This window comes from Camelus bactrianus, chromosome 10 (assembly GCF_048773025.1).
Source record: "Camelus bactrianus isolate YW-2024 breed Bactrian camel chromosome 10, ASM4877302v1, whole genome shotgun sequence".
Taxonomy (NCBI): Eukaryota; Metazoa; Chordata; class Mammalia; order Artiodactyla; family Camelidae; genus Camelus; species Camelus bactrianus.
Window position 1 is genome coordinate 72721329 of NC_133548.1, and position 27708 is coordinate 72749036.

The 27708-nt window shown below is 36.5% G+C and overlaps 1 long non-coding RNA gene across 1 annotated transcript; it reads left to right on the forward strand.

Annotated features, from left to right (window-relative positions):
* Positions 1 to 11888: 11888 nt before the first annotated feature.
* LOC141578924 (uncharacterized) lies at positions 11889 to 27367 on the forward strand. Its single transcript, XR_012509822.1, has 4 exons — positions 11889 to 11936; positions 13420 to 13481; positions 17191 to 17317; positions 26429 to 27367. It is a non-coding gene; the product is annotated as an uncharacterized LOC141578924 (long non-coding RNA).
* The last annotated feature ends 341 nt before the right edge of the window (positions 27368 to 27708 follow it).

Genomic DNA, 27708 nt, shown 5'->3' on the forward strand with positions numbered 1-27708 from the left:
TTGGCCTATCACATCACCACAAAAGTCACTTATCTTTGGGAAGCTTTCTAACCCCTTTACGTTTTCAGTAGAAGAGTTTTCCTTTGGAACCAACCTGAGTTTTCCTCTCTGTGTAACTTTGACAATACGTGTGAGCTAAACAATTCCATTTGATGCCTTAAAATTGTGGAAGCCCTTTTATTGTGCTGCAAAAAAAGAAGAAAAAAATGATAAGTACAGTTTAGCTTCTAGCACAATGGTCTCCAGTTGGAAAGGAGGCAAAACAAACGGTTGTTAAAAAAACATCTGTTGTTTTGTTTGCCCAGTACAGCAATTCACCACATGTGCACCACACTCCCACCAATTCATTCTAGCAATTTCCTTGCCCCAGTAGTAACCAGATGATTCCAAAGGAAGCTGCCATCTTCTCACAGATTCTGATACCCTGCTCAGGGTGACTATTGCTAATGGAGTCAGTATCTGACTCAGGCAGGGCCAGTAAGAATCTTACCTTGGGATTTATGAGCCTGGGACAATGTGGAAAACCTCTTACTTCCTCTCTGGTTTCATTGTGTCTAGCAATTATGGGAAAAGTCAACAGAAAGAAAGAAGTAGAGTGGAGAGGATAGTACTTGTCCCTGAGCCCTCATTACAACTCTGTCCTTGCCTTGGTTATGTTAGCCAATAAATGACTCGTTTGCTAAAGGTAGTAAAAGACGTGTTTACGCCATTTGGAGCAAAACTGCCCTGATCATATAATGGTTCATTGGCTTTCAGTTTGTAAGGTTGGTTAGTTATCTCATTAATAACAGATTAATTGTATCAATGAAATAAGCCTATTTTATCATTTACATGGTACTTTTATCAGGAATAGATGATAAATCTATTTTGGAAGTTACATGCCATTATCTTTAAAATGTCATTTTATATAACTATTTATATTGGTAATAATAATACTTAATGACTTAATGAATTATGTAGAATTGGGGAAAAAGAGATGTTTAAACAAAAATTCTCACAGAACTTTGAAAAGAAGGAAATGCAATTTTTTAAATGTTAAAAAACCATTCTTAGACTAGGCATAGGAATGGCATAATTGGAATTTAAATCATAGTTTAGCATATAGTGAAGTATTTATTTTCTCAGTGAGATTATAAAGTGAGATCTCTAGGGATCTGAACTGGAAGTGAACATCTAAGAAGCGTCAGTATTTTTAAACACATCTTTGTTAAAGAATTGCTGATCTTCTAGACACATTTCACAACATGTACCGTGCATCATAATTTTAAGAGTGTATACTAACTTAGAAAATAATTTCTGTAAGTTATTCAGAAAATTATGAAAGTCTAAATTGGTATATCAGTTTTTCTTCCGTGTATAATGGAGGAAAAGTAGTTACTTTCAAGACCGACCACAGAATTCGTTTTGGGGGAATATTGGAGCTAGAAAAATACAACTTTAACAGGCATTTTTTGGTCACCAGATGCGTTCCTCTGAGCAGAGCCTATTCATTTGGGGTGAGACAAGCACAGGGAAACTGCTCTGCATAGGGAAACAAAGGGATATTTGGGAGCTGGAGGATGTGAAAAGAGTCTTACCAGCAAAATGTGACAGAATTGTTGGATGGTGTTGAATGAGCCCTTGAGGTCGATGATCTTGCTTTACAAAGTGGCAACAGTTCTCTGTGTTTGTCCAGCTTTGCTAGGTGTGGGTAGATTGCTGAGTCCACCAGAGGCTTTAGGTTTGCCAGAGGTTTTCCCCATTACAACTCTGATTGCCTAGAGGAAAAGTTTGGGCTCACTGGAATGAAGGTCTTAAGGAGGTTTGGAGAACATTTTCCTTGAGGCTATTTGAAAAAATAAAGAAGCCTTTATTCACTCAGTAAGTGGTTATTAAGTATCATTTACTTACCAGGCAATCTTTCAGGTGCTGGAGAAACCACATTGTGGTGAGGGCGGGGCAATGTGGAGGTGGGGAACAGAAAAGGAACCTTGTGTTAACTTTCAGTGAGGAAATGCAATCAACAAACCAGATAACTAAGTTAAAATGACTACTGTGTTAGGTGATGATTAGTGCCATGGACAAAGGGGGAAAAAAGGAAGAAGTGGTAAAGGACCAGATGTAGGGGCAGTGAAATTTTACAGAGTTGGCCAGGGAAAGACTACGAAGATGACTTTTCTGTAAAGGCACAGCCATACAAATACCTTAGGCAACAGCTCTTCAGGCAGAAGAAAGGGTAAAACAAATGCTCTGGGGTAGAAATGTGTGCATGTGTTTAAGAAACAGCAAATAGGTCACATAAGGTGGGAGAGGGTAAGTGAGAGGCAGAATAGCAGAAGAGGAAATCGGACTGACAGTGGGAGAGGGATGTTGTATATTTGCTTGTGAATCCTGACGTCTTATTAAAACCTAGATTCTAGTTTAGTAGGTCTGGGCTGGGACCTAAGGTTCTGAATCTTACAAGCTCACAGGTGACAGATCACACTTCACATAATGAGGCTGTGAAATATAAAAAGGACATTGTTATAGAATGAAAAGCCACTAGGTGTTTTGAAGCAGAGGTTAGACATGATCTGACTGTGCTTTCTGAAGATCATTCTGTCTGCTCTGTTGATGGTAGACTGAGGGGACTGGGAGGTTACTTAAATAATTCAGATGAGAACTGATGGAGACTTCGACTACAGGTAGTAGCAGAGGTGGCAAAGTGTTGGCTCTGGACATATTCTGAGATTGAGAAATGAATTTTTTAAGAGAACAGATTTGAGGAATGAAAGAAAGAGTTCAGGAGTCTCTCTGTGGCTACATGCGGTAGAGGGGATGGGGATGAGGAACTCAGTATTGCACACACTAAATCTGAAGTCCTTATCAGAGATCCAAGTGGAGGTGTGGAGAAGGCAGTTAGAAACAGGAGTCAGGGCAGAGATTCAGCTGGAGATATAAAACAGGGAGTCATTAGCTTTAACATAGTATTCAGCGTAACAGTGCTGAATGAATTTAGCAAGTGAGTGAGTACAGAGTGAAGAGATACCCAAAGACAGAGTCTGAAAACACATGAATGCTTAGAGAATAAACCAAGGAGACCAAGAAGGAGGTGATGAGGATGTAGAAGACAACCAGAAGACTAGTGAATAGAAGATGGTGCATCAGAGAAGAGGGAGTGATCAACTGTGTGGAACACTACTGATCCATCACATACCATACATACTGAGAACTGCCATTGGCTTGAGCAAGAGGGAAGCCATTGCTGATCCCGACAAGAGTACTCTTCCTCAAGTGCTGGACAAACACATGAATGGAGTGGATTCAAGAGAAAAAGGAAGTAACAAAGTTGAGAGTATAAATAGTTTTTGAGGTGTTTTGTGGTCATGTGAATGAGAGAATTGGTGTGGTATGCAGAAGGGACTAGAAAGGTCAAGGGAGGTTTTTTGTTTCCATTTTTGCTTTTGCTTTATAGATTTTTTTTTAATATACTCAAACACAGAGAGAATTGTATAATGCACCCATCAGCACTGGTTGCCCAGTCTTGTCATTTATCAACATTGTGACAAACTTGTTAAGAGAGACATGTTTAAAGGAAGAAAAACAATAACGATGTTTATATGCAAGTGAGAAAGCTTAAGAAGAAAAATGGGATAATACAGCGAAGATCGGGAGAATTACTAGAGAGATTTCCTCGTGTAGATGAGAAGGGATGGGGTCTAGCGTACTTGGGGAGGAGTTAGCCTCTGCCCAGAGTGTGAACAGCAAAAGAATTCTTTTATGGACACAAGGCAGATGGGAGTTAGACGTGGAAGTTCTCTTCTGCTTGCTTGTATTTCCTAAGTGAAACAGAGTAAAGGATCAGCAGCTGTGAATGAGGATGAACAAAGGCAATGGAAGTTTGGGGAGAATGCGTATACAGTCCTCTAGGAAAGGGAGCCAATGCACAGACTTAAGTGCTGCCCAGCAACATTAAGGACCCACTTAATCCTGAATTTACAGTGGGACCAGTTTACATGAATAGTGTTGATCTCCAGCCACATTCAGCTTTGGTGAGTGCAGGCTCAGTGTGTGTAACTAGGAACGTGGCTCAAACAAGCAAGTCCAGTGTAACAAGAAGGTGAGGGCTGCTGAGAACTCAGCAAGGGAGAGATGATCAGGGTGGAGCTTCAATCTCAGCTGAGTAAAGAAAGCACTAAGGGTGTGGTGGAGGGAGAGTTAGTGAGAGAGCAGAAGCTTTGCAGTGCCTTAATCGTGTGAGTTATTAAAGGAATCAAAGATCGCTGGCTTTGAAAAGAAGACTAAGAAAGAGTTTATGACAATCATTTTCAAAGGTCTTTGTGATTCATGTTTTGAAGACAGAAATACAACCTCCTTGTGCTCTTTGTATTTTCGTTGTTGTTGTTTTAGAATGCCTTTAAAATGACTAGAAAAAAGGCACAACAACTCGAACATTTGGAAATTTTCATTTTAAGATTGTTCAGTACTGTACATTGTAAAAAATTTATATATTGCCTAACATAATAAACTGTGTATTCAAACTTTTGTGCTTTTTTTTTTTTTGAGATCTCTCTAATAAACGGACTTTACTCAGAAGGAAATTGGAACAAAACTAGTACTTTTCTTCAAAGGTATTACAGGGTGGGGTTGGGGAGGTCCCATAGTTTTCTTGTTCATTTGTTTTAAATACTTCACAGTCAGCTGTGCTTAAGAACACAAGTGTGAAGTCAGACTGCCTAAGCCTGTATCCTGGTTTAGCCACCAAGGCAGAGTTTATCACCTGAGGCAAGAGACTTAAGAAATGTAATTTCTTTCCCTTGTGTAAGATATGGTTAAATGTGTTGAAGTCAAAGTGGATAAGCTAATTATGCACAATTACATTCAGTGAGGTACCATCCAAATGAACCACAGAATATGCTAAGTCTGGAACATGCTAACAGATCAACCTGTGTGGTTTCGTTTTGCTTTACTGGATTTCTTAGTTTACTGCTATTGTTGGTGTTACAGCTGCTGAGGTCTAATTTGTCTAAACATCCCCTGTTGGTGTGTCACTAACCCAGTCCATGTTTCCTCTCTACCAGGACACTATTCTCGGGCACATCGGTCAGATTTAGCAGCCCTGTTCCCGCGCTCGGCCAACGTGCCCTCTTCCCCTCTGCCCTCATCTTTATGTGCGTGCTCCTCTTCTAGTGGGAAGAAGGATTTCTACCAGAGGAGACTGTGCCTGATTCCTCCATCTCCCCATCACCTAGCACAGAGCCCCGCTCACCTGTGCCAGCTGTGTTTTAAGTGAACAGGTGAAAATAGGATTCGAATGTAAAACCATGAACATTTTATGGTTCCTGCCGCTTCCAGTTAAGGGCAGAAGTTTCATTCATTTTCCGTAGTATTAATCATTGCAGCTAAAAATAATTTATGCTTTACCTGTTTAAACATCTGCAGGTTGTTGCTGTTGTTGCTCTGTTTTTGACATGTCTGGTTTTATTATCTTTGCTGCCAAGTTTTCCTCTCATGCTTTTCCCAGGCCTGGGCCTGCCCGATAGTCTGTTTCATCACCAACATGCTGCACTCCACTAGTTTTTTCATTTTATTTTATTTTACTATTTTATTTATTTTATTCTATTTTATTTTATTTTATTTTATTTTACTATGAGGGCCTGCCACTGGCAACCTGCTTAATTTCTTCCTCTCAGTCTTTCCTACTTAGAGCTTTACAGCACCTTGATCCCACATTTTTTCCCCACCCACATTTACCGTCTTGTGGAAGTCCCCGCCAGAGCACACCTTTCACAGCAGTTGTTTCCAAACTCTGCTTCTTTTGACTTAGGAATTCGCAGAGTTGCCTCAGAGGTCACCATCAAGGGAAGCCATCAAAGACAGGCTCTCCTCTTGTAATATGTTATATATTGGGAATGTAAGACCTTTTTGTTTTTTTAAGAAAGAGCAATAGTAAAACAACATTTGGTAAATATTTCTTCACATTATTTTTAATGCCAAATAATATGTACCTATGCTTTCAGGGCATTTATTATTAACGTTTAAATATTTTCAATATTGATTGTAAAACACAGGTAATGTATCCCATCTCCCATCTGCGTTGCTCCTTGAAGCTACACGATACTGCACAGTGGCATTAAGGATTTTTATAATTTAAAACGCAACTGGAGATGTTTATCAAGGCACTTATATAATTTGCTTTTATTTGTCATTATTTTAAATTTAATTTGGGGGAGGGTGGGTAGAGCTCAGTGGTAGAGCACATGCTTAGCATGCATGGGGTCCTGGGTTCAATCCCCAGAACCTCCTCTAAGAATAAATAAATAAATAAATAAATAAATAAATAAATAAATAAATAAATAAAACTTTTTAATCCAACCAAATTTAATTAGAATCATCCATGAGGAGGCACATAGATAGGAATATGTATATATACATACACATGTGGGAAGTAAATATGCAAATGCATTTTACACATATTCTGAATCCACAAAAGAATTGCCATCTGACTATATTCAGAGTGTATTTAATAAGGAGATTATAAACATGAAAGTTAAATGGAATTAGAAAGGATTTCTGTTGATTTTTCATCTTTTTGAGAAAGAAAGACATCACCAACAAAACTTATCTGAGAGAAGTAACTGTAAATATAGAGTTAAAGTTTCTGTTAAGGCTAATTTTGAGGTATCAGCAATGAAGTTATACAGAAAACTTTACCATCTTAAATTTTAAACCAAGTAGACATTACAAATTAAGGCTATTTGTTGCTCCAGATATAGTCCCCTTCCTGTCACCCAGCCATCTAAACGATGTGATGAATTCTTACCAAATTGAAGTAGTTAAAGTCTCAGAACGTGGCCAATGGTTACCTCTTACTTGACTACCCTGGGGCTTATCATGCCTTTGACTCCGCCCTCTCTCCGGAAATTCTTCCCTCCCTTTGCATCTTTGACATTCCCCCTCCTACTCTTCCCCTATGTTCCTGGCCATTTATGTTCAATTCATTTTTCATGCTCTTTTTTTAATGTACCCATGAAATGCTTGAGTTATTTTCAATGAATTTGATCATACCTGGAGATTTCACTCACTTCCATGATTTAAACCACCACTGTTTTATGTGCAGGATTCATAAATACATTAATAGGTTTAAAACAGAATTTTCTATTTTTTATTTCTACTTGCTTATCTCACAGATAGAAACCTGTTTTCCCCAAATCCTTTTTTCTTTCCCCACAGAGCATCCGAGTAGGTAAAATTCCCCAGTTTCCCACAGTCAGGTATGACCACGTTGATTGACTTCTGACCAACAGAATGTGTGTTGATGTGATAAGTGCCTTTTTCAGGTCTGCCTTCTAAAACAGTCTTGCCTGTATCCTCCTATTCTTTGTTCGCCTGTGAGCTCCACAGAGATTATTCTAAGGCTCTAGAGGAAGGCGGACTAAAGGATAGAAAGAGCCTTGGTGCTTGGGTGGCTGCATTGAGCACAGGCCCTCCCTGTACAGCCTTCACTGGGCTGTGACATTGATGGAACAGAAACTTGTATTGGTTAAGCTAATGAAATGATTATTTATTACAGTAGTCAGCCTACTCTGACCAATACACATTTCAACCCAATATGTCTAAGGCTGAACTTACAGCCTGTCTTCTCTGGCTGTTTTCCTCCTTCAAATTCCTGAGCATGGCATAGAAATGTATTGCGCCGAACTTAATATTCATTTTCATGGTCATTGTTCTCTCCTGTCTCTCCCTTCCAACATCTTGCTATTTTGCCAGTGTTACTTAGAGAGCTTTCTGATCTCCCAGCCCCCCGCCCTATTCACAAGGATGTTCCTCACGCCTGTAATACCCACAACTGTACACCACCTCCACCTCCACAAACCTGGCTGACTCCTACTCAGCATCACAATTTGGCTTACACATCATCACCCATGAGAAGCTGACCAGTTGACTGATAAGCCCCTCTTCTACAAGTCCATATGATTCTATGTTTACTTCCATCATAGTAATTATTATCTTATACATGTTTCTTTATCAAGATTAATTTTTGAATCTAAAAATAATATTTTTTATTCTTTTTTATCCTTAGCAAAAAACACAGGGCCTGGCCCATAGCATACATTCAGTAAGTGTCTGCTGGGAAAAAAAAATGCATGACATGATGAAAGCTGCAGCATAGATGTATCAATCTGGTTCCACAAACATGTGTTGACCATGTTCATACACTAGGTGCTCCGAATACTAGATTTGAATAACATGTGCTTTGACCTACAGTTTACACGTTAAGAGCCTAATATAGAAATTTCTATAAAACTAAATTTTAATTATAGTTCTGTTTAAAGGTTAGAAGTTGTACCTGCAGAATTACATACTTTAAACAGCACTAGCTCTGGTGCTTAGTAAGAGCAATAACTTTCTCTAATGTTAAAGCAATTTGGCACTAGTCTTACTGAATCTTACTTTAATGTGTCTTTTAATTCCACCCTATTTTTATCCATTACACTCTGATACTGCCTTATTCATACTGTCCTCACTTCTCATTTGCACTGTTTCACCCAATATTTCTAGACTAGAATTCCCCCTATGATATCATCAGATTGACTTGTTATCAGAACATCTGCACCTGAGTTTTCTATTTGTATCACAAACTTGACATGGCTTTGTTCTCATTTTCCCTGCCTCATTCCCTTGCATCTTCTCTTCCTCTCTTGGATTCCCCCATTTTGGTAAATATCATCAATTATTGCTAATCTACCCTGCCAGAAACATGGAAGTCTTTGTCAGTCTGTCTGCTAAATGGTTCTCAAATATGCTTCCTGTTCTCTCTTCTCTTTCATGATCTATGTTTCTTTCTTTTTTTTAAATTGAAGTACAGTTAGTTACAATGTGTCAGTTTCTGGTGCACAGCACAATGTCCCAGGAATGCATATATATACATATACTCATTTTCATATTCTTTTTCATTAAAGGTTATTACAAGATATTGAATATAGTTCCCTGTGCTGTACAGAATAAATTTGTTTTTTTATCTATTTTTATATAGAGAGGTTATCATTCGCAAATCTCAAACTCCCAAATGTATCCCTTCCCACCCCCACCATAAGATTATTTACTATGCCTGCAAGTCTACTTCTGTTCTGTAGATAAGTTCATTATTTACATTTATTTCTTGCCTAGATGAATGCAATAGTTCAGTCATAAGTACCTACAGAGTTCACATCTCTGCACTAATTCACCATTTACATACACTCTTTCAGAGTGACCTTTGTAAGATTTAAATCTGTTTTCCTGTAGCAGAAACTACCCCATAGGATAAAGCCCCAAGTCCTTAGCTCTGCATCCCCCAGAGCTCTGTCATCTCATCCCACCATCCTCTCACTTTGCTGTGTATTCTGACTACATCAGTGATTTGCAGCAAACTGAACAGGAAATGCATTCTTCCACATGTACACTCTCTTCTGTTTATAATACCCTGCCCCTTCTTTCTTCTAACTTTAACTTGTCCTTCCAGAATTTTAAAATATAAGCAGTCTGAAATGGAATAGAATGTGGCACAAATAATCTGTTCTCTTCCACTTGAAGCATTTTAGTAACTACTGGAAGATCAAGCTACCTAAGATATATCCTTGATTTTGTCAATTGGAAGAACTTATTAATCTCTCAAAACACGGTAACAGTTGTCATAATTATTATTCATTCTTTAATATTTACTAAGAAAGTTTTTGTCTGAACCCAGAATTCTGTTTTTAAGCATTTAGCTGAAATTAAATGCTATCAGTAATAAGGTCATTCATAGTTGAGGGCAACATAAATTGATAACAAGAATGATGATTAACTATGTATATATCTGTATATGACTTCAATCTCCATCAGCCTGGACAGAGGGTGGTAAAAGAAACATTTTCCAGTAAACATCAATTCTGCTTAAAGCTGCAGAAATAGATTTGTTCCAGGTCAAAAATGAGATAAGAGGAAAAAGAAAAAATACTTTAACAAGGTAAACACTAATAGAATGAAGTGATCAGACTCTTTTAATTACCCTAATTGTATGTGTGTGTATATACACATAAATATAATCAGTTCAACTCAATAAATGTGTACTGGTCACTAGATGAAGTATAGAAAATATCCAGAGGCAGAACTTTGTGAATTTGGCAGGTAGACAGATTGTATACTCTTTAAGGATAATGTCATTGGTTTCCTGTGTCAGAGTGCCTGGGGTGACTTGGACAGAGGCCTATTTACTCCCTAAAGATGGGAGGGTAGCCAGTCCACTTGCCTATGTAAAGAATGGAGACTAATGCATATTGAATATATCACATTACATTTTAATTAAAGCATGTTTATACTGCTTATATTTTCATTCTTAGTATTCATGCACCACAGTGTCCAATATTTATGCCAGTGTGTTTATTTACTTTTCTTAACATCTTATAACACTATACCTCATTGTATCCAATGACGATATTCCTGAGAAAGCAGTGCATAAATCAAACCACATTTTCACTTTGACTTCCACCCATAAATTTGGTGATGCTTAATCTTGATTTCTAACAGATTTTAGTTAGAAGTAACTCCTCACATGACATTGCTGTTTTCCTGCCAACTTGCATTTAAACATGGCTTTCAACAGTGTTTCAAAACTAATTGTTTATACCCCTCATTTTTTGTTTTTTTTTGTTGTTGTTTTGGGGTTTTTTTGTATAAATATTTTTTACTGAAGTATATAGTCAGTGTACAGTGTTGTATCAATTTCTAGTGTACAGCATAATTCTTCAGTCATACATGAACATACATATATTTGCTTTCATATTCTTTTTCACCATAAGTTACTAAAAGATATTGAATATAGTTCCCTGTGCTATACAGTATAAACTTGTTGCTTATCTATCTTATATATTGTAGTTAATATCTGCAAATCTCAAAACTCTCAATTTATCCCTCCCCATTCCCTTCCCTCCCTGGCAACCATAAGTTTGTTTTCTATGTCTATGAGTCTGTTTCTGTTTTGTATTTATGTTCTTTTTTAGATTCCACATATGAGTGATCTCATATAGTATTTTTCTTTTTCTTTCTGGCTTACTTCACTTAGAATGACAATCTCTAGGTCCATTCATGTTGCTGTAAATGGCGTCATTTTATTCCTTTTTTATGACCGAGTAATATTCCATTGTATAAATATACCACAACTTCTTTATCCAGTCATTTGTTATTGGACATTTAGGTTGTTTCCATGTCTTGGCTATTGTAAATAGTGCTACTATGAACATTGGGGTGCATATACCTTTTTGAATTAAGGTTCCCTCTGGATATATGCCCAGGAGTGGGACTGCTGGATCAGATGGTAACTTTTATTTTCAGTCTTTTGAGGAATCTCCATACTGTTTTCCATAACAGCTGCACCAAACTACATTCCCACCAATGTAGGAGGGTTCCTTTTACACCCCTCATTTTCATTACAAGTAATCAATGACATCACCATCAATTGTTCAAACCATGACATAGAAATAATATTCCTTGTAAAGGAGAATCTGTATTTTCTCACTATTTTACAAATGTCAATAAGGACATTTTTAGATTACTGTGTTATCTGTAAAATGCAATCTAAGTTGTATTATTATTATTATTATTATTATTATTATTATTATTATTATTATTATTATTATTATTATTATTATTATTATTATTGAAACACAGCTTCAAGTTGCCTTCTTCTGTTCAGATTGTTGTGCTCTAAGCCTGTCCCGTCTAGAAATTTTAGCATTATCAGAACAATTTTAATGATCACTCATATCATAAATTTGTCTTGAAATACCTGGTTTGCAGGCTCAGTTTTCCTATGTAATGTTTGCCATTTCTTCATGAATTTTCATCTACCCTGAAGCTATGCAGTTGTCTCCTACCTGGCAGCAAAAGGTTTCCTGTTCTCATTCTAGGTCTCTCCTCTCTGTTGCTGGATCCCCTGGAAAAGACAGTATCTAAAGGTCAGATAAATGAAGAGTTTTACCTCCTCCCTCTCCTTTGGCATAAAGGGTAACTCCTGGGAAACTCTGTCAAGGCAGCCATGGTGTTCTGAAAACTGGAAATGTTTTGTTCTCTCTCTCAGACGAGTCCATTCTTTAACTCTTCAAAAGGCTCCTCGCTGGCTGACGTCATCCTGATGTCAGGACTCTCCCCAGACAGCCCTTTCTGCCTGGCAGGGCCACTCCCCACTCCAAGTCCACCGTGCCTGAGGCGCCCTATACCACCTAAGTTGCTACAAGTGGCTGAAATCTCTCTACTCAGGGTTCTCTGCCTCCTTTCCTTTTGTTTTCTTTTCTTTTCTTTTTTAACTTGTAGGAAGATGTAGAAACCTACAGAAGAAAAAATGTCTATTATTTTTCTGCCTTCAAGAGAGTGTGGCAAACTGTCCTGTAATGGTGCACTTAACCCTGAGCTTTTTCTCAGGGATCTTTCCAGCTGAGAAGACAGGTGGCTTAGAGACAATGAATTCTTAGCAACTACATTTATTTCCTTTCCTTTTCTTTCTCAGAGCAGTGGGAATGGCACTTGGTTTCATTTTCTTCCAGTCAATGACTCAACTAATATTTCTTGAATAATGACTGTAGATGTGGAGAAAATTCAGGCTCTGGGAATAAAGTGGTGAACAAAAGAGACCAGGTCTCTGCCTTTGTAAATCTTACAGTCTCAAAACAAGCAGAGGAGCAGATCAGTGTAATCATCTCTCCTGATCGCTGAACAGTGACGTCACCCCTCCTAGATCTCCAGTTCTGGTCAAGAAGGCCAGGAGGAGGTGTAGGACCCAAATGTCCCTTCGTGTACTGATGGTGCCTTGGTCTGCAGGTGCTTCTTATATCAGAAAACTTGTCCAGACACCCCTAAAATAATTCTCAGTCACTTCTATTTCCTGTAATTATATGCAAATCATATTGAAAATATCAGGTCATGATCTGATTTCCTACTCAAATTCACTGCTGTCAGTGAGGAGGCTTTACAAAACTCATGAAAATATATATAGTGACACAAAAATACAAATCTAAATATCTGCAGTAGAGATATGCAAATTAACTTAACCACCATATTATTTTCCTAGCAGGAGATTCTAGCTAATAGGAAATTTTATGAGGCATCACAGCACCCATAAAGTGTGGAGAATAAATAAATGAATTCCTGAACAATGTGGTATAAATTTAACGTTACCTTTAAATATGAAAAAGAAGCCTATAATATATATCTCCATTAGGATCTTGAATTTGTCTAACTGGTTATCACTAATGCCCTATTGAAATGCAATTGAAAATTAATATAGCTGGCAGTAAAAAATATGACCATTAGGGAAAGTTCATGCATGATATTTTTATAGACTTGCCAAGTCTCTTGAATTCAGAATGTGGGACAGATGGTCACATGGTGAATTGTTCTCACTCACTAATGCTTTCTGCTGCTTCACTGATTTTTGCTCTTCAGATGACTTCAGTCTCGTTCAGAACGTGTGGCAAATGAAAGATCCCCAATTGTCTTCACTCAAGGTAAAAAATCTTAATATGTCTATGATAGAAAATTATATAAATTCTATAGCTTTAAGCTACATCAGAGCCTTCTTAAATTTCTAGGTCCTTTACAGGGAAATTTTAAGTTTAAGTTTATATCTAAGCATGAAAATGATTTTTCTTAGAGTGTAATATGCTCAGATCCTAATTTTTCTCATTTTTTTCCATTTATTCAGTTATTCATTAAGTTCATAGTCAATAAAGATGACTTTTTTCAGTTATTTAGTCATCACTTTGGATGTATCTGTCTGCTCAGGCTACCATGCTAAACTACCACAAACCGCGTGGCTTAAATAGTAGACATTTATTTATCACAGTCTGAAGACTAGACATCTCAGATCAAGGTCTGGCAGGTTCAGTTTCTGGTGGGAATTCTCTTCCTAACTTGCAGACAGTCTCCTTCTTGCTGAATCGTCACATGCCCTTTCCTCCGTGGTGAGCGGAAAGAAAGTCTGGTGTCTCTTCCTCTTCTGAAAGGGACATAAGTTCTATCAGATTAGGGCCCCACCCTCATGACCTCATTATACCTGTATCACCTCCTGTTGCAAAGCCCCAATCTCCAAATACAGCCACACTGGGGATTAGGGCTTCCACCTACAACTTTCAGGGTGACATGAGTCAGTTGATGACACTAGGATACCCATGTTTCATCATTATTAAATAAAATGAATGTCACTTTAGACATTTCATGGTAGGCCATACACTTTCCAATTCTTCTCATTGCAAACGATTATTAAAAGGTAGATATGCCTACTGTGTGGCAAAATAATTTTCAGTCCTGAATTGGCACAATTCAGAATCTCTGTGGCAATCCTAGGTTGTTAAAATCACATATACAAGGTTCAAAGCCAAATGGTCCACAGCGTGGCCATGAAGCAAAAGCACATGTTTTCTTATGTGGCCAAGGAAATCAAACTACTCCTTACTATCAGTTTTAAATTTAGATGCTGTTCATACTAGGTCCTTCATACATGACACCGATACATCAGATATTTCATGACAGGCGTGCATTTTATTATACAAATGGTGACATTTAAAACAATTACTTATGAGGGTTGCATTGGTTAAACACCAATGATCCATTGTTCTTGGTCACAGCTAACTGTGTGAGGCTTGTGATCTGATCCAAGGCCAGTCACACTCAGTGTTAGTTGGGTTAGTCAGAAGCCCACGAAGGGGCCAGTAATGAATCTTTACACCCACACAGACTATGGTGATAAAATGGACTAATTCTTTCTCTTAGAAACTTGAGCTGACATTTCTGATCCAAGTGTACCAGTTGGTAGGGGCACCAAAAAATCAAGACACAGGGAGAAGCAGTGAGTGTGTGGGGTGGGGGGTGATGGGTGGGAGGGGGAACAGCAGAGCTCGGTCAATGTGGAGTCCTGAAGCAGATCTCAGGAAGTCTTCTGTAGCGGTGTGCAATAAAGAATTAACCCTGCCCAAGAGAGGCTAGGCCTTTGCTTCTGCTCCTGCAAGGTCATCTCTAAACCTTTGAGTGCCTTGCCTCATAAGAGTGTCTTTGTTTACCTTGATTGGACTTAGGCCATCATTCTACATAGTCTTAGGATGTAGTTTATGGTGGAATATTTTATATCACATGGTACCAGCTAGACTTCCAGAGCAGCCAGAGACTGAGATCAGTCATATGGTCAGTCAACCATGTCTATATGATGGGACCCCAAAAAACTCTGGGCTCAAAGCTCAGGTGAGCTTCCCTGGTTGGCAGTACTCCATGTATATTGTCCTACTTTGTTTCTAGGAGAGTCTATACTGTCTATGATCCCACAGGGACAGGGCAACTAAAAGGAACCACTCTCCTGGTTCCAAACTTTTCTGACACATCTGCCAGGCATCTTGCACAAGGCCTGCTTACAGGGAGCTTTTGTTCTTGTGAAACCAGATTGCAAGACCTTTTCCAGGTGAGCCCAGCCATGTCGATGCCTCCCTTCTGTGTTTCCACAGGTGTCCCTACAGTGAACTCTCTCCCTCAAACATCTCTAAGGGAGTTTATGAGAACATAACAAACCCAGCATTGCGGTCAAAGACGTAGCATATGCTTTAGATCTCTTTAGTTTCTTTAATTCACACTTGCAAATATGTTGCAGTGAAATTCGAGTATCTGTAGGAGAGATTTGTCAGGACTGCCACTATGGAACTGTAAGATGAGAACAAGAAACAACAGGAAGAGCGGTAGGACAACAGTGAAAGAACAATTGCTGTAGAAATTTTGTTCTTTGTGTTTAAAGAAAGGTTATTCTAAGGTAGCTGGTGCTTTCTAAGAGGAGAAATGGCTTTCTGGATACCCTGGTGTTTAGCTTGCTGCTCCTGCGGTGAGTGCCGGAAAGAAGGCATCTCCTTTCACATGGATGCTCTCACAGAAAAATGTCTGTCCTATGACTCATTTCCTTGGAATCTTGTTTCTTGCTTTCCAAGGAAATAGGTTGCTAATATGATAAATTTATCCTTGCTGAGTTATCTGGTGTTGTGTGCTTAATATATAACCACTGAGTACTACCATTTATAATTTTGGGAATATCTTTTGTAATGTGGATCCACAGATCAAAGAAAGCTCTCTAAGGGTCAGCCTTTAGGTAGACCAGTAGTGAGGTTCTTCGGCTGTAGTATGTTTGGAAGAGCATTAGGAGACCTGTGTTCTATTCTGCCAGTAATAAAAAGTGAGACTTTGAACAAAGGATTTGATCCTTATCTGTATCCTCAACTGTAGAATGAGAGAAATAGTCCTACAATCTTATCCACAGGGAGACCCTGCCAATGACCAACAGCGTTTTCTCTGTGTAGGGTGACCATGCATCTGGGTCTGCCAGGGACAGTGACAATTTATGCCTACTGCCCCAGCATAATTATTAATTAATTATTAGGTGTGCTCCCTTCATGCTCAAAAGCAGCCTGGTCTGGATGATATCCAGGCTGATTTTGTGCCAAATTCTCAGTTTATCAGAAACTTCCTCATTATTATTGTCCTGATGGCCCCATAGTGATGAGCATAGGTAAGACTTACCTGCTCAAGGATCTGTGGCTAAACCTCACCCCAAATTAAAAGCCAAAATCTCCAGTGCCTGACGGAGGTAGTAATATCTTTTTAAAATTTTACAGAGACTGAGCCATTTTACCCAAAAGCTCTTTATATAAAAATCCTAAGTCAGAAAATAATTAGATTGTTCTTTAGGAAACCAACATTATCTTTTCCTTTCGTTCTTTACTCTTTTCTACCCCCTACCCTTCACCCCTGCCAACACTATAAATCAAAAAGGAGCAAAAGTTATCTAATGCTAATTATCTAGGTTTACATTTTCCTCAATTCATTGAAATCCTCCGTTTCTGAAACCCCCCTCCCCATCCAGGAGACTTCAGTGAGCATATTCATGTTTCAAACAAACCTGCCTTTGTTAATCATCAAAAGATATTTTCTTTAATAAATGAAGCTCGGCAGGCCCCGCAGCTGTGTTGTTTATTTTACAGCAAGCACAAAGGCAATTTATTTTTTTAAATACTATAATTAGATTAGTGTTCTCTTTACTGAAGCATCTGTAGGAAAGTGAGAGTATGTTTCTTTGAATGAATGAGCAGTCACATTTATTTTTATTAAACCTGAACTTGTCCTCTGAGATAGCTGAGTTTAATTTTATGTTCTAATACAACACGTAATATTCCAACTTTTTTTCAGGTAAAGTTCTGGTCTCCCAAAAAGGAGGTTGGACTAAATTGAATCTTCTGATTCCAATTTTATGAACTGCATTAAAATCTCTCTAGGGTGCAGGATTATGTTTGTGTTGAAGAATGACTGCATTAAGGTATGTATTTGCATACATAAATAAATATATCCAATGGTTATCTATGACCTGTCATTGACACAAGGAGTATCATAGAACATAGTGACATTATACCTTTGTTATGACTCTCTAGGTCTTTACTGAAAAGTTTTCAAAGTGGTGTTTATAAATCAAAAAGATTAATTTCCAAAATAGAGCCACTTTTAAAGTTTTGGAAACTGGTTTATCAATGCTGCATCTATAAAATGGTCCCTTAGGACTGTCTAGACAGCAGTTCAGTCACTCAGGGAATAAGGCGTCACCTCTTGACTAGCCCCCTTTCCTTCTTTCTTTGGTATCGCCAATAAATAAAACATTTTCCTTTCTCTATATTCTTTTCATCTTAGTTGAGAAAATGCAATTTTTTTGCTGATACTATACCTGTAACAAGAGAAAGCTCTTCTAGTTCTCTATTGCTGTGTAACAAAAACCACACATTAGTAGCTTAAGGCAATGATTTGTTATTACCTCTCGGGGTCCGTGGGTTGACTGGGTTCCGCTAGTCTGTCTTGCTTGGTGTGTCTCAAGCAGAACAGAGAAATGGTGACTGGGGCTGGGGTTCCTGAAGACTCAGCAGGGCTAGACATCCACGTGGGCCTCGCATCGCACGCAACTGACTTTTCAGCTGAGATGACTTGGACAGCAGCAGGGATCTGGCCAGTTAACCTCTCTCTCTCCCCTTCCTCCTCTTGCCCTCCCCTCCTTCCTTTTCTACATGACCTATTCAAATGGATAGTCTGGGCTTCCTCACACCATGTCCGGCTCAGAGTGAATGGTCTTCTTAAACAGGGACTGGCTTTGCCCAAAGCAAGTGTTCTAAAAGCCCAGCGAAAAGCTGCATGGCTTCTTGTAGCCTCACCTGGGAAGTCACGCCGCATCACTTCCATCGCCTTCTATTTTCTATACCAGGATCACTGCAGGCTCAGTGTGGGAGGGAACCGTGCAGTGACGGGAGCTCTGGAAGGCATGGTTCCCTGAAATGAGGCAAGAGGAGTCCAGCATTTTTTCAGACAAACTACTACAAGACAAAACAAGACACAATGTTAAAATAAATTTAGTTATAATAAAGAATAAATACCATCCACCCGCAAGCCTATAATTTTTCTAAAAAGTTTCCTTCATAACTTAATGTCTGTATTTATCTCCTTAAATACTAGTAGCCACATTTTCTACTTATTTTTAATGTTATGATTTTTCTCTTTTAAGTATAGTGTTATAATTATTTTCTGCAATATTCTTTTATAAAACATATTTTTATTTTAATAACGTGTTAAACGGGATTTATGGGCTCTGCTAAGGATGTATCACAGCCTCTGACAGAATTATTAATCAACTTTGGGACATGATTTTATTTGAATCATGAAGAATTCACATAAGCAAACATCCAAACAGTAAGATAACTTGCTGCAAAAAAAAAAATTATTTTTGAGAAAATATCTTTCAGATTGTGGTAAGATCTAACAAAGGAACATATCGCTTTCTCAGTGATAGCAATAAGTTCTAGAATTTTACCTTAACTTTGAGCTACAATTGTTAATATCTACAAAAAGAAAATATAAGTTAAATCGTTTTCAAATCACATTTTTGACATTGGAATATCTAATCTCTATTCACTAATTTCTTTTTCAATATCTACTTCTTTTCATATTTAAAAGTATTAAGGGCCTAAGGAAATAAATTATTTGTATTATACTTTCCCAGTAATACATGAAGTCTTCTTATGTAGGTGAAAAAAGTATAAATTCTACTGAATGTAAATTTATGAATTTTAGAAAAAGAACATGGAAGCCTTACAAACTACACAAATTATTCAGTAAAGTTTTTCAAAAGTAGTTGTATTTTGTTTTCTCTACTCTGAAACATTTTCTTACTATTTCAATCAATATATTTAAAACGCATACAATCATCATTTCATTGCAACTTCCTCCAAACCACTTGAGTTATAAACGCTAAAGATTACCATTTACATAAAAGGTTAGAGAAAGTTCTCAAAGCAACAGTAAAAGCAAGACAAAATGTTGGAATCTGTATTCTTCCACAGTGAAATTGATCACAAAACTGTTCTGATTGAGATTTATTATTTTAAAATAGATGTTATACCCAAGAGAAAGTTCACTTAAGGTATTCTTTGGAAATTAGGAATAGAAAATTTATTATAAACCTTTTAGATTATGGGCCATCAATTTAAAAATAGATTATGTAGTGAAACACTAGACACAAGGGGAAATAAAAAGAAGTAGCAAGTTAAGTAGAAAAAAACAAAAAACAAAAAACCTTGGAATATTAAAAAATAAAAAGAAGAAAAAGCCAGAATAACAATTCAAAGGAAAGGTAGAGGAAACCACTGGGGAATGTTTTAATGAACTGAGTAAGGTAGAAAATACTTTTTCCAATAAAGGAATGTCTTTTTAAGAAGTTCTGATAAAAGGGAAAAAAAGAAACTTTTTACGAGCCATTGTAACACAGAGAAAGTGTTGCAGAAAAGTGGAACCATAAGTTGTAACCCAATTTTAACCTTAAAGTAAATCACAGTATTCTAGATTAGATCTACCAAGCAAAGTTGGCTATTATTCCTTTGTTTTATATTCTATTCTTCTGCAGCTATATTCCAGTATCTTCTTTGCCTGTTTAGAGAGCTGATTTGTACTGCCTGATGGCCTCAATGATTTTTTTCTCTAAAATAATTTTAAAAATCTATTTGTTGACAGATGTGTGAGATGACAATTTCACTTAGTTTAACATTTTCTTTGTTTTCCATTCCTAGATGAATTCGTACCAGATTTGCCCTGAACACTGTATGCAATGAACAGCATTATCTTTTTCTACTTTCTGGCATAGTTTTAATTTCTTACAAGAGTGATCAATTTTAACAGATTTTTTTATGAGCAAAATGGAGATGAAGATGATGGTGATGGTAGGGGTTTATAGAGTGATTAGATAAAATTAGCAAAAAACAAAAAATGATAATTCATACAGAAAAAGGTTTAGGAAAAAATTTAAAAATTATTATTAAAGGGAATAAAGTGTTAATAACATGACAGCAGGCCCAAAATTGAGTTGCTTATGCTAAGCCCTACTCCCATGTCACCAAATTGACTTAATTAGTTTGGGCTTTCCCAGACATGGAATCTTAAACCAGTCAATCAGAAGTCACCTGATGTGTACTAGGTTAGATAATTTTCCTACTAGGTCCCTAGCAGCCCCTAAAGGAAAGTAACCTCGCAATAACCAACCTGCTTTCTTACCTAGCTTATAACTTCCGAGCTCCTGCTCCCTTCTGTCTATGTAGTGTTTTATTTTGTACAGGTCTTGGAAGATCCTTTCCATCTGCCAGATGGGATGCTGCCCAATTCAAATTACTTTTTGTTCAAATAAACTCTTAAAAATGTTAACATGCTCAGTTTGCCTTTTAACAGGATATTTTCAGTGTTAAGACACATAATTCAGAGATGATAATGAGTGTTCTGTATTCTGGTACAAAAGGAGATAGAGGTTTATGTGGGAACCATACTTCTCAGATAACAAATACCTAAAAGTATGTCACTTCGGCCTACAGTTGCTTTGTGTTGAGCCTGACACTGTTCACGATTCAGCCCATTTTCTTGTTAAAGAGACTCACCCACCTCTGCTTGTGGACTTGCTGCTCTTTGCTTAGCTCTACCTCTGGGCATCCTTGATATGTGTCTTTTTCCAGTTGGTCCACTATAACTCAGGATACAAAAACTGCTTAGGTTTCCTGATCTTTTCTTTCCCATCGCAGCCTCACCCTGTAGGGTGTTTTACCATCATAAACATTGATTTAAGTTGGTGACGTCACTCTCATTCTTGTTGGCTGTGATCTTGCCTTGCTCTTGGGCAATTCTGAACCCATTTTGCCCACTCTGATATCCTCCTATTTCTTCAAAGAAGGCTGAGAATCCCTGAGGGAAATATGTAATAATTATTTTTGGCAAAATGTGTATATATATATACATTTTTTTCTTTTAGTTACTTTCTGAACTGGAGACCAACTGAGTATTGTCTCTGTCTAGTTAGATATGCTTCAATAAAATACTGATAGCTATAAAATAATCTATTTTATTAGATTATAAAATAATTGTCTAATTAACTTAGCACCTGGATAATATAATACCTTATAAACAATAAATATAAACAAATGTTGAATAAATAAGTATCTTTATACTTTAAATTATTGCCTTAAACAAACTTATTTTCACTGCTTTTGAAGACCTTTAAAGCCATATGCTTAACTGACTGGCAATTACGGAGTTATTTTTTTTATCACCATTCATTTCTCATTTATATTTCTATTAAATTCTCACTGTTATTGCTTACTACTGTTTTTATTCAAGTTATTTTATTATAGAAAACAATGCAAGCACATTGGACAAATGTTTAGTACAGAAGTCTCTTGGAGAGGGTGTGGAGAAAAAGGAACCTTCCTACATTGTTGGTGGGAATGTAAATGGGTGCTGCCACTATGGAGGACAGTATAGAATTTTCTTAAAAAACTAAAAATAGACTTACTGTATGATCTAGCAATCCCACTCCTAGGCATATACCCAGAGAAAAGTATAATTTGAAAAGACACATGCACTCCAATGTTCACAGCTGCACTATTTATGATACCCAAGAATGGAAACAACTTAAATGCCCATCAACAGATGACTGGATAAAGAAGATGTGGTATACATATGCAATGGAATATTACTCAGCCATAATAAAGAATGAAATAATGTCATTTGCAGCAACATGGATGGACCTAGAGATTATTATATTGAGTGAAGTAAGTCAGACAGGGAAAGACAAATACCATATGCTATCACTAATATGTGGTATCTTAAAAAAATGATACATATTCTATTTAAAAATCAAAAATAGACTCATGGACATAGAAAACAAACTATGGTTACCAAAGGGAAAAAGGCAGGGAAGGGTAATTTAGGGGTTGGGGACTACTAGATACACATTACTACATATAAAATAGATAAACAACAAGGGCCTACTGTATAGTACAGGGAACTATATTCAATTTCTTGTAATACCATATAATGGAAAAGAAGATGAAAAGAAAAAATATGTATGTTTGTATATGTACACCTGAACCTAACATTGTAAATCAATGACACTTCAAAAAAAAAATTTTTTTTTAAAGTCCATTGATATCTGCAGGAGGACTGATTCCAGGACCCCTGTGGATACCAAAATCTGCAGATGCTCAAGTGCCTTGTACAAAGGGTCACAGTATTGGCATATAACTTACTCACACCCTCCCAAACACTTAGGTTAGTTATAATACAAAATACAATATAAATGTTATGTAAATAGTTATAAATACAATGTAAATGATACATAAATAGTTGCCAGGATGAGGCAAATTAAAGTTTTGCTTTTTGAAACTTTCTAAAATTTTCTCCAAACATTTTTGATCTGCAGTTGGTTGAATACAGGGGTATCGAAACCACAGATATGGAGAGTTACTTTATCAAATAATACAGGAAAAAAAAATTTGGTTACCCATAGTCTCAGACTTAACCCCAGATATAACTACCTTGAATATTCTAATCTTTTTTTTTTCCCCAAAACTATGTTTGGGTGTGTACACATGTGTGTGTGTGTGTGTGTTGCTGTTAATGCTGGATTCCAATTGCATGCCCCTTTTTTTTCCTACTAGAGTTTTAGAGATTTTTAAAGATTCATTAATAATAGTTTTTAAAGTTTGCCTTATCCCTCCTGGATCACAAAGCATACTTTCCACATTATTAAATACTCTTCAAAAATATGGTTTTCCTTGACTGCCTAATATTGTCTCCTACAGACTGCCATAATTTACTTAACAATTCACTGGTTATTGACCATTGCTACTTTCAAAGTTTTGCTCTCTAAATAATGCTATGATGAAGATCCATTAAAGCAAATCTTTTAGTGTCTTTCTGACTATGTCTTTAGGAAAAGATTCTTAAAAGTGGAATTAGAGGGTGAGTCACTCTTCAGACTCTTGTCACATGCTGTCAAAGTGTTTTCCAGAAAGCCTGTATCCAGCTGCACTTCCACCAATGGCAATGTATGAGAATTCCTATCTCACTGCATCTCAGCATCCTGACATCCATAGATAATGATTTCCACCATGCCAGGGCTATGTCTGTGTTGTTCTCTCCTGTATCTAAGAACCAGCACAATTAGACGTTCAAAAAATCACTCAATAATTATTTGAGGAGAAAATTAATAAATATTTAAATTTTTATAAGGTAAAAAGGCAGAATGCTCATTCTTTTGAAAAATTGATTGATGGCTGATATATAACAAACACAGACATAAAAGTCTGTGACTGCTGCTCTTACAGGGCTTTCAATCGGACATTGAAATATTTACAGTTTTAACTTGAATTACTGTATTACTAGTAAGGTTTATTTTTCTATTTTTCTTCTGTATCAACTTCTTATGCATTGTTTCTTTTGTGAATTACCTATTCATGGATTTTATTCATTTTTCCATTGGTATTTTTGAGTGCTTTTCTAAACATCCAGTGAGAACTCTTTATATATTATTAACTGTTTGCCATATTTACATACAGAATTATACTATATTTTAACACCTGGGTTAATATACCAGCTAGCTATACCATCTTGGGAAAGTTAATTACTCTACATCTCAGTTGAGATTGAAACAAAACCTATCTCAAAAGATCTTTGTGATAAAGAAATAGGATAGTTCACATAAAACTTTAAGCCCAGGATCTTAAATAGTAAGTACTTGATACATAAGTATTAGTTTTATTATTAACGTTATCACTGCTATTTCTATTGCTCAAATAATCCTTCCATTTCAAAGATCAACTAAAAAGTAACCCATACTTTCTTCTGCTTATAAGTTATATAAACTCTCTTAGGTCACAGATCCCTTAATGTCTAAGTAATTTTTTCAGGGTATTTGGCATCAAAAAAATACCTACTACCACTAAGTAATTAGGTACAAACAATTTGAGAAATATTTATGTCCTACTAATAGCTGTTTGAAAAAAGATTCGCATAAATTGAAAACATTTAAAAATTGTATTCTTACATAACCTCAATTATTAATGGGCCTGTGTGTCTAATGAGTACTGTACACCTTCTCAAATCTCAGACTGAAATCCACCACACTTCCTGACACACAGTGAATTTTACACTGTATTTGCTTCTATCATAGCTATTCTTATGATTTAAAAAAAAAAGGATGCCAATGAAACAAATGTAGCTAATCAATCTAATGACAAAACTGTGTGTCTGGAACTAGCAGCTTGTGACATGTCTAATATATGTCAAAAATTGTTATGCTTCCCCTGAAATTGTAAAACATCCCATGGTGCCCCTGAATTGACCCTTTGCACCTAGGGTGATTTGATGCAACATTTGGGGCCATGGGGTTATGTTTTACATTAGCTTTTATTTTCTCCTTTATATGTAACTCTTTAATTCATTAGTATTTTACTTTTAATAATTTAAGACTGTAATTTTTCATAGCAATACTTACCAACATTATTGAAATGTTTCCTCTGTTGGGGTTTAGTATTTGCTTTATCACACATCAAAGTAATACATAGACCATATGCATCAGAATTTCGTTGTGTGCTTGTACGTAAATAGTGCCAGACATAGTCAGGATGCTTTTGGATAGGATCCCAGAAACTGAATATTTTAAGCAACATTGATAGGTGATCCTTGGGGACCCTGAACTTGAGAAAAATTTTCCTGGGATCTGTTTCTGGGTTATCTATTCTATTCCACTAACTTTCTGTTGAGTTTAAGTTGATTTTAATTGCGCTAGCTTTGTAACATGTTTCCTTATCAGGAAAAAAAAAAGCCTGTTCTATTCCTCTCATTTTTAATGCCTATATGCACTTATTTATTTTTAAAATGAACTTGAGAGTCTTTCTTTCAACTCAAAAATGATCATAGCTTTCTTCACATAGATCCTAGACATTTTTTTTAAGTACCAAAAATTTACTATATGTGATTGAGGTATTGTCATCACTGTTACTGTGGATAAATACAAAATGTTTATTTTTAGACATCTGTTTTAGCAAGTTAACATGCATTCTCTAGGTATTTAACTACAATGACTTTAAATAATCATATTTCCCCTCTATTTCAAATATTTGTAGTCACTTTTTTTTACACCATATTTCTATAAGGGAACTTTAGAAATTAGATATCATATCTTTGTCTTGAATTTCATGCTGGTGTTTCCCTCTAAGAAAGATATTACTCTTATTTTGAGATATTTCAATCATGTTAGAGGCATACATTTGTTTCATTTAATTAATAAATGTTAAAACATTTTCATTTAATTAATGTTCAAATATTTCCAGATGTCTTTTATACTGACATGATATGCTTTTTTCTTATGTTCATGTTTTAATATTTACTCACTTACCAGTTCTCTCATCTGTAAAATGGAGATAATACAGCATACATGGTTTGTTGTTTGGAATAAATGATCTGATGTATGTAAAATGCTTGAAACAACGCATGGAACATTGTAAATGCTCAGTAAGTTTTAGCTATCCTCAGCATCACTGTAATTATCACTTTCATCATTATGTGTCCTGGATTAAAAACTACTTTATCCTGATGAATGATTCTTTTATAAATGATTGGAATTTATTTGCCATATTTCACTTAGAGTTCCTACATCTGTTCATTAGTGCCATCATTGTATAATTTTACTTCCTCAGTTTTCATGAGTTTTAATATCAAAGTTTTGTTATTTTCATGAGACAGCAACTACCTTGGTATCTTACTCTATCTCTGGATAGATTTTATAGCATAGCAACTAGTTTGGGGGTGAGTAGTTCATAAATAAAACCAGTTGGCCCGGAAGCCTTCTTCAAAGGTCAATCTTATATCACTCTCTGTCTTTTGAAGCTATATACACCTTCTTAACCAAATCTTAGTATTACTCTATTTTAAAACAGATCATTTGTTTCATCAGTATTTTCTACTAGCTTGGAATTTATTCACTTAGAATAGTATTTATATCTGTTAACTACTTTCTGTATTTGCTATCTTATAACTTAGATAGATTCAATTTTCTCCTCCCATTCCTGCAAAGGAGAAAGGTGCTTCCCCTCCACTTCACGCCACTTGAAATCACCTCAAGAGGAACTGCAAGGAGACAAGTCAGAAAGTGTGATATGTTCACCTAAGAGTTTGGGAAACATTAAACTGATGTCTGACTCATGCCCAGGAAAGCTGAAGGGTGAGTGGTTGGTCTATATTCCAGGAAACAGTCTATGAAGAGAGAAAAATACACTGAAAAAGAGCTGCTTTTCCACTGCCAGCAGGACTTCCCATGGTCCACATGTGGGCCACACAGGAGGGAACCAACTGGGACTCATTTTAAAACAGACCTCTCAAAGATGGCTTCTTGACATGCATGAGGTGACTCAGTTGACCTTGGAGTACACTGGATGCACAAACTGAGAGTGGACTGTCAGAAGTGCTGTGTGTACCTGATAAAGGCATGACTGCTCTCAGAGAAAAGGAAAACTGTATGCCTTATACATGTGTTTAATACAAATTTTATCGCTACGAAGAATGTATAAGAGACAGTATGCAAATAATCATGAAGCATACAATATTCCATGTTGTAAATTCCATACGGCCAAGGCATTCTCTGAGAAGCCTTTTTCTATTGATTTTTTTGATGAATTATTGAATCCCTAAACAAACTAGGATTGCAAATCATTGTAGATAAACAGTAGATTCAACATGAATGTTGGCTGATAGTTTTGTGTACATTAATGACTAAAATGAAAAGTAAAACAACAAAGACATGTTGGAACATCATCATTATCCATAACATGAGTGGCTTCTTTGCTAATTGGATAATATTTTTCAACTACTGGAAGAATAGTTCCTTGGTTTTTGTGCTATTCACAGTGTAATGGCTACAAATGTAAGCTTGGTCTATATTATTAGTATTTTTTTCCATTACTTTCTTAAGTCTATGTGATCACTTACACAAGAAATAAAAACCTAATTTGCAATATTTGCCAGTTTCACTGTTGTATATAATTCCACCATGCACAGTTTAAAACTACCACCTTGACATCCTTGAATGCAGAGCAGGGAAGCATTTTACATGACTCAGCTCATCACTATACAGTTGATCCTATGATTTGCCAATTTCATGTCTGTGAATTAGCCCACTTGCTACAACCTGTATGTAATCTTCAGATCAACACTCACATTCTTTTCATAGTCAGTCATGAATATGCACAGAATGGCAAAAATGTGAGTCACCTGATACTCATGTTCCCGGAGACATTTTTGCCTTCTTATTTCAGCTCTTGTACTAAAAATAAATGCCCTTTTTGTGCTCTACTGCCA